Raw genomic sequence first — 8,834 nt, forward strand, 5'->3', positions numbered from 1 at the left:
GAGGATTTTACCCCTTTTTGTTTATCTATATTTTCAAATTTTTCTAAATGAATTTGTTTTACTATTTTGATAAGGAAAAAAGTTATTTTTAATCTTTAAAAGCTCATTTATCCATTGATTCAGCAGTAAGCTTTATTGGCTAATTCTTAGTTTGAGCTTTTTTTATTTTTAAGATAAAATATACATTTTACAAGGACAACCAGTTCCCTTCATAAGCCCTCGAATTTTGAAATATTAATGTATTGCATTTGTTGACAATTTGGGTGAAGTCAAAGATATTTTCAGGCGTTAAGTTAATTTCATGTTTTCAGTTTTAATCGCTATAAAGAACCTTTTCTAAAATCAAAATTGGTACTGAAAAAAGGAACCTACCTTCATGTTTAAAAAAACTAAAATTAAAAAAAAAAAAAACTACTTCAGGCAGGGTTGAACGGTATTTTTCTTTCATTCTTAAAAGTTGCTTTCTCACACATTCTTCCATTTTTTACATGAAGACCTAATATGAGAGTGATCTCATATTTACTGTTACATTAGTAAGTCTCTTCTTACAGGGACTTCGTGTCATAGTTTCGAGAGGAAATACGCCCGTTTATAAAACAGGAAACACGAAACGCGCCGTGAAACGCAGAGTCGCTGCGGTTAACCACATTCGCCACTGGGTGGCTCCACCGCTCCATTTCACTCTTTCTGATGATGGAAGTTTCCAGTGAAAACAGGAGATGAGCAAGGCTTTATTTACAGAATGCTTAATTGGGAACTGATGCAGCTTTTACTTTCTGAAACTTCAAAGCAATTCTGCTCACGAATGCAATATTTTCTTGTCTTCTTTGACAACTAGGCATTTGATTTGCCGAGGAGAGAAAGGGGAAAGCTTCATTTTTTCCCCTAACATCTCATTTCCTATTCCAATGTTTTAACCGGAACCAAAAAAAAAAAAAATCTTCATTTGTGACATCTTGCTATTTTCATAGCCATCATTTTCAGAGTCCTAAAATAACTCAAGTTAAAACAAACAAAAAAAAAGTTACCAGTAGACAGGAATATAGCATGTTCTCCTTTAGGAAAGGTAGAAAGCTATGTTGCTGGTAGCTTCTGCCTCTAAGAGATGTCGCTAAGCTCTGGTAAGGGCTAGTGAGTAGAAGAAAGAGTCAGGACTAACCCCCCAAACGTAGAATTGACCTCTAGATAAGAGCTCTTTAAGGCTAACTCTCCCTGGGATCACAGCTCTACGCCTTGGACCTGATCACATTTTAGAAACTTGACCTCGATTTTATTTCTAGATGCCATTACTTTTCCATATTGTGCGTTTATGATAAACTTTTGCACCATTCTGCTTTCTTTTAGTGTAATTTTTCTAACCCAAACCTACCACTTTCTTCTGCGCTCTTGATTCCTTTAGGAATCTCCTATCCTCATTTTTATCTTCTTCTTTTTTGCTGTTGTGACTTTTCATTTGCTAGATTGAGTATATAATTTTTGAATGAGAGTCATTGTTTTAAAAATTCCGCCCTAACCCTGAATCATTCCATCAGAGGAAAGGAATTCCAGAAATCTAACATAAATGGTTCAGAGTTTGAGGTGACCCTAAACGGAAATATAATTACATACTTGAGCTAGTAATCACTGTTATCTAATAAATTGGCTATATAATGTAAAATAGCTGATTTACTTATCTGCTTGGGGAAGCTAATGAATGGTGAAATCAGATGAAAAACATTTTAATTCAAACAGCAGCGAAATTAGAGAGAGAACATATTTTTGATTCTACAAACTATAAATAGGGTAACCAAAAACAGAACTTGATGTAGATGATAGAACTCCAAGAGAGAAAGTAGAATTTAAATATCAAGTTCACCTTATCGGGAAAAAAATACAGGCGCAAGTTAGAATACGCCTTATTAAACATTTTCAAATATGTGAGAAAGAAGTGATGTGTGACCTTGGATCCTAGGCTTGGGAATGATTTAGTACCATGTGATTCACAGAGTTCTCTGAGAAAGGGCGAAGAGTAAAGAACTGGACTGTGGATCAAGGAGAAAGGTTAATCTCAGCTATCGTCTTAGAGAAGGTAAATCCACAAAAAGCCTGAAAAGTCCAGGCAGGTCATCTATCCCTAGGGTGGGTCAAACCCCTTTTCCATCTATCGCATACGTCAATAGTATTATCTCCCCTGTCAAAAACAAGGATATTTCCATCAAGTGGGATTCCAACAGCAGCAGCCACAGCCACCACTGAAGCTTCATCATCTCCCAAGGTTTCTGGGATTAGATTGTGTTTTTTGAATGAGACTCTGCAGTGGCTGGACCCCTTGAGATACCAGTTTATATTTAGGTTACATTTGAGTTATATTTGAGTCTTGAATGGGGCTACATCGAAAATATTTTCCATCCATAAATAGACTTGGGTCAATAAAGATTTAAATCAAAATGTATTTAAATATTCTCAAAAGTCTAATGTTGTTGTGCAGATATGCAGTCCGCTCTTGCTGCAACTTGAATTCACCGTTCTTTCTTTTTATTTTAATAATAAGGAGCTTCCAGAATACAAAACACTATAAAGAATCCTACAATGAGCTTCCAGGCACCCGTCATCCAGCCACGTCAAATTTTAACATCTTCCTTATTTGCCCAAGTGCTTTACTCAGAATTTTTTTTTTTTATTAAAAAATTAAAACATTTCAGGTGCAGATGAAATCCCTCATGCTATCTCTCCGCATCCCACTCCACATCATCCTTCCCAAGAAGTCGTCACAACCGTGAATTTGGTGTTCACCATCCCATGCATGTCTTTATAATTTGACAACAAGTGCATATATTCCTAAATAAAATACATACAAATAAATGTTGTAACCTTTTATAAAAATAGCACTACACGTGTATAACCTTCTGCAATTTGCTTTTTTAAACTTAACATTGTATTTTTTAAGACTCATCTTTTTTGCTACATTCACCATCGATCTCTATTTGTTTTCGTTTAGAACTGCAGCTCAGTTTTCCCTGCTTTGGCTAACATTGGGCAGTTTGGTCGCACGAAGGTTTGCTGTCTAGCGATGAGAAGGAGGAATTGCAGACAATTTTTAGAAACATAACCGTGATGATTTTAATTCCATCTGTTTACCATGGAGAAACTGATTGAGAAAAAAGGTATATGTTCAGATGTTCTCATCAACTTTTTAAAGATGCCCTGAGCTATTCAAGTAATTCCCCCAAACGTTTTCCTATGTGTCATGAAGACCAATAAACACAGCACCACGTTGTAAGGCTGCAAAAAAAAAAAAAAGAAAGAAAAATTGCAGAGGGGTCTCGTCCTGGAGTTAGCAGCTTGCGGTGTTGTCCTGAGTCTGCTGTCTTTGGCAATTTATTTAACTTCTCTGGCCTCTCATTTTTTTTTTTTTTTCATCTATAAAATGAATCAGATGGGCCAGATCCTCTTGGTGCTAATTTTCAGTGATCCGTGAAATATTTAAATAAAAAGTATAAAGGCCGAACGTTCATTTTGTCATATGCTTTAGCAGAGATTCATTTTCTTTAAGAAATACATTTCATGACAACATTTAGATAAAGAGAGTGCGTAATGTACGAATGCCCCTGTTTTAGAACAGAACATGTTTCTTTACGTTACCTTGTAGGTGGGCGGTGAGAGTTTTGCCTTCACCGTGCACGTTGTTCACTCCTACTTACTTCTGAGTCCCTCGTGGTAGGGCCTCTGTCCCAGTTAGGACGCCGCTCTTATGGGGAAATAGGGTCCGCTTCTGTGATCCATTTCATCATGCAGATTCATACAACTCATGTTGTCGGCACATTGTAAGGACTGTGGCTGCAGGCGAATATAAGGTGTTAGAACCTGTATTGATCGGTAGTTTTACTTACCAATCCTGAGCCCTTCAGTTACAAGGAGAGGGCTCTTCTACCCGAGCTGCGACCTGCAAAGCTAAGCAGGGTCAGGCCTGGTTAGTACTTGGATGGGAGACCACCTTGGAATACCAGGTGCTGTAAGCATTTAAAGAAAGAAAGAAAAGAAAAGGGAAAAAAAAAAAAGCTGCAACCTGCAGAATCCTTCCTCAATCTTTTATCAGAAAAATTAAATTAGAGGCGTTTTGAATTTTTAACTGCAGATACAAATATCTATCAGTCTAGAAAAGAACCGAGGGTAATCAAAGACGTAATCTTCCTTATAACATTGGAAGCTTCGTAATAACACACAGATGCTACCTCTTCTACATTCTCACCTTCCCGCTGCTACCGACTCCTGTCTGCGATTTCAAAAGAGACAACAGTAAATGCTTTAAACCATCGTTTGCCCTGGAAGTAAATTTAAAAGTGTGATCAGAGATAAAAAAACACAACACAGGTGCTAAAGCTGTGAAAATAAACCTTGATGACTGTCCGAGCACATAATAACTCTTTCACCAACACTCTGCTTTAAAAACGTCATGGGTTATCATGACGATTTGTCTTTGAACAGCCTGTGTTCCCCTCTTTTTTAGTGGATGAACTATCCTAATTTGTCACTATGGGAAGTTGCCCTATTTCGCCTTATTGTGGAAAGAAACCGTCTACCATTGTGGAAAACCATCCTCTTCGCGTAATCTTTTGGTCCATTGTTGCTCAAGATTTCTATACTCCTAGACGCTAATTACATCATCTTTGGGGAACATGATAAAATTATGTCAAAAACTCACAGTAAGACTATAGGATTCCTTTACTGCTCTACAGAACAGCCTTGCCCCCATAGAACAGACTTTGCAAATTTTACTTAAGGAAGTAGTGAACATCCATCCTTTCTTAATTTTACTCTCATTAATTCTTCTAGGATATTTATTCATTAAATAGGCTAGGTCGTTACACTGCATCCAGTGAGCGTAGAAGGCACGTTACTAGTCGGATGGCAGGGATTTTGTGATCAACTCTTTCAATAGGCACAATCTCGTTCTCACATCCCCTCCCCCACTTCCAAAGTCTTTCATTTCACTCCTACTCATTCTTACTCCTCTAACAACTCCACTTAGATTCTCTTATCCCATCTCTTTTCCCATAGCCTTTTCCCTAAAGTAAGTTTCGTTTTCCCACTTAAATTTAGTCTTATCTGCTTTGATCTGTAGGCGTCTTGTGCCTTGACCCCCAAGCAAATGAACAGAAGCAACACTATCAACCTGTCTGTCCGAAAAGCGCTGCAATTGTGGAGGGTAGAGAAGCAGGTGGTAGGTAACAAGAGCATCCAAGTGAATCTGGGCCAGGCCTGGGGACCTGCGGAGTTGGCCCTTGCTCAGAGGCAGTAACAAGAAGGTAAGGTGGAGCAGGAGGCTTCGCCACTCCCGGAAGTTCCTGGAGGAGGAAGGAGAAGGTGCTCCCCTTGAGGCAGGAAGACGGAAAGAACTCTCAGAGTAAGAGGAGAAAGCCAAGATTAGTATCCCAGGAAGGTCAAGTGCCAGTGCCATGTCTGAAAGGCCAGAGAGGAAGGACCAAGGTCAGTGTGGCAGGGCCAAGAATTCACCTTGTGGTTTGGCCCTATCAGTATGCAGGTGCATGCAGGTGCCAGCATCTGGGTCGAGAGCTGCCAAGACAGGCAGAGAGCACGAGTGCTGGAGGAAGTGTGGTGGCAGGAGACTCCGCGGGGGTGGTGGAGGCATGGGTTCGACCGCGAAACTGGCAGAGGCTGCTGGGCCGGCTCCGGCACCGGAATGACAGAGAGCCTGGCACAGGTGAATGTCAGCTGCTGGGCAGAACAGACCGGATTGGCCAGTACCACCACTGAGGCCGTGTTGGGCTCTGACTCAGGGAGGCAGAGGCATTTATGAGAAAGCAGATGTCATGGGTCGGCCAGGGAGGCGAGTGGTCAGGACGAACAGAGGCAGGCCAGGTGGCTGTGCCACGGGTCCAACCTTCTGGCTGAGATCAAATAACCAAATTGAAATGTAAGTCAAATTAAGCCAAGGTCAATTTTAATTCTATGCTTGACTGGTGATACAGCATCCTTAACTGTATCAATAATGCCCATGCCAAATCTATTCTGAAGTAGGGGAAATTGTATCTCTTATTATTGGTCTAGATATGTTTAACCAAAAGGAAAAGATGAAGGCAAAACCCAAGCAACTATTTTTGTAAACTGATGCTCATTAATAAAGTTTAGGAACTATTGAGGAAACTTACCTGACAGAGTTGAGATTCACATAACTTTATGCTGCGACTTCATTTTCCAAGAATTACTTCCTAATTAGTCACATTTTCATCATCCACCAAAGTGTACATTTAATTTGGTAAAATTAACTACCAATTGAATACTAATATAATCTCTTTCAAAAAAAATCAGAAAGATTATTTACATATGTCCATGTCAAGACTGAAAATTAAATATAGTTTAAAGTCTGGCTAGGAAAATTCATAAGTCAGAACTGATAATTCCATCGTTAATTCATTAGTGTAAAAGAGATTGTTAACATATATATAAAAAAAGACAATCCTGTTTCAATTGTAGCTATAGATCGTAAATCTCGTGTCAGATCAAATTTTTGCCACAAGATACTAATAATTTTACTGAAAGCAGAAGGTATTTAGGATGGGCCTGGAGGTTAAAACACAACCCTAGTTGGTTAATATGTTTATTGTACTACCTTGTTATGATAGCAGCAAATATTCAGTATTTCAGTCGATCTGTGATATATTCAACAGTATCACAGGGACATATTTTTCAACCGACTCGTCCAAAGTTTCTATCTATCCGTCCCAACAACAGAGCCAAGTGTCGGAGTTACTGCTGCCTGTGAGATCCGCCAGCTGCCTTGGGAATCTCGTCCAAACAGCAAGTTAACTGCTACTTGGTCATATCTGGTCTTTCCCACCCTCAAACATACACAAAAGATTTTTGTCATTCTTGGCACTGGGCGGTAGAAGTAGCAAGACATTGGCAGCAGGACTCTGAAGGCAGAATACCCCTCCACCTGCTGTATGCTGTACGACAGGCTTCCCAGCGCGAGGCGGGGTGGAGGGCCGTTTCCTTGAATGGCAGCTGAATGCACCCCGCGGGGTCGTTGGCAGGGAGGCTGGGCGCTGAAGCCCGGCGCTCGGGAGAGCTACATGAGAGCCTGAATGGAAAATTAAGAAGTACCCGATTCTCTCTGTTCTCACACCAGCCAAGGTCAGATTTCCAAGCTCTTATTTATTTGAATCTTGCCCCCAAAAGTGCTATGACAATAAAGGTAATAAAAATTCCTTTATTTTTTTCTCTCTCCTTTTAGAAAATAGTGTTACTGCTTTATTATGCTCTTGCTTGAGTTTTTTTGGGGTTTTTTTTGTTTTTTTTTTTGTTTTTTGTTTTTGTTTGTTTGTTTGTTTTTTACCCCCATCCTAAAACAACTTCATTCCACAAATCAAGCAAAATCCTGGTGGCGAGGTCCATCTTGGAAGACAAGCGATTTCTTCTGTGTCCCAAAGAGACAGCTAGTTAGGGGAGAGGGGGGCGGGTTTCACCAGCTCGCTTGGTGAACGTTTCTCGTGTGATGTCATGTGAACAAAAAGCGGGGGCTCGAGTCTGGCGTCAGCCTTCGTGGCAGAGCAACATCTCATCCCTCGGCAGGACGGCAGGACGGCGAGACAGGGAGGACCCGGGAAGGCACAGCCGGTGTGCGCGAGCCCTCGTCAGCAGCGGGGAGGATCGGCGCCGTAGAAGACCTCGGACAAGGCGCAGGCGCGGGTTAGTTTTGTGCCACCCGCCTGGTGCCGTCTGGGACGACAGTCTCCAGTCCTTAGAAGCTTGGCAGTGCAGGACAGTAACCGCCGCCGTCAGAGGGGGCCGGGGAGAATACCTCCAGCTAGTTTCAGTTTTACAGGAAGTTTAAAAGTAATTGTCTGTGTACTCAAAATAAAACCTCAAGGATGACTTTCAGTTAAGGGGAAAAACAAAACAAAAAAAACCCTTGACTTTTCGGTTTCCTCTTGGGAAGATAAATTAATTATTATTGGACAACTGGGCCTGCTTATAAACAAAATCTTTCAAAACGGGGGTTCTGTAGGGGAAATCGCATTGAAAGGGGTTTTTCAGTGGGAAATGGAATAAAACACACTGTCCCAGAGAAAATCGTTTAAGGGATGTAATTTTTCAAATCATTTTCATAAAAAATTTACAAACAGTGGCCAACTTCCCATTGCACTGCAGATCTAGTTCAGTCAAAGCAAGGAAGATTTGCAAAGATGGTTGGAGGAGCGGCCGTGAGAAATTCCCGAGCGGCCGCAGTCTGCAGGACTTCCGGATCAGAGCGTCTCAGGCCCCAGGCCACCTCCCTGGCCAGAGCTGTGGGGGGAGACGCTGCAGACTCAGGAGAAGCAGATTTTGCTCGAGTCAGGGAGGCTTCTCATGAACTTGTGGATTCTTCAAAGAGATTTCAGCAAAGCAGAGGCGAAGCGTGCACTGACTATTAACCTTGCTCTCATTTCATCAGCAAGAACAAAATCCATCGTTTTAACCGACGCGAAAGAGCGCATTTGTTCATTAAATCACCGGGCATCGCTCAGAGACCTATCGTATAGCAGGCCCTACGCTAAGTGCTGGGGATGTAAAGATGAATGAGGCTCATGGTGCCACAATCGAGATTGTCGAAAACTGACACAGATGACTCATTCTGGGTTTCTTGGCCAATACGCCAGCCAGGACCTGGGTTCCTCACCTCCTCCCTGCTTGAGGGGTTGCACCCAAACTTCAAAGGGACCAGTTCCTCCCTTCCATAAACCAAGGTCCTTGGTCCTTGGACAGCTGGCTCTGCAGGTAATTCCCGTAAAGACTGGTACCTCACCCAGACTGGATGGTACCAAGAAGTCTGATTATGCCCTCACTGATTAGGG

Source organism: Rousettus aegyptiacus, unplaced genomic scaffold (genome assembly GCF_014176215.1).
Source record: "Rousettus aegyptiacus isolate mRouAeg1 unplaced genomic scaffold, mRouAeg1.p scaffold_m13_p_13, whole genome shotgun sequence".
Lineage (NCBI taxonomy): Eukaryota > Metazoa > Chordata > Mammalia > Chiroptera > Pteropodidae > Rousettus > Rousettus aegyptiacus.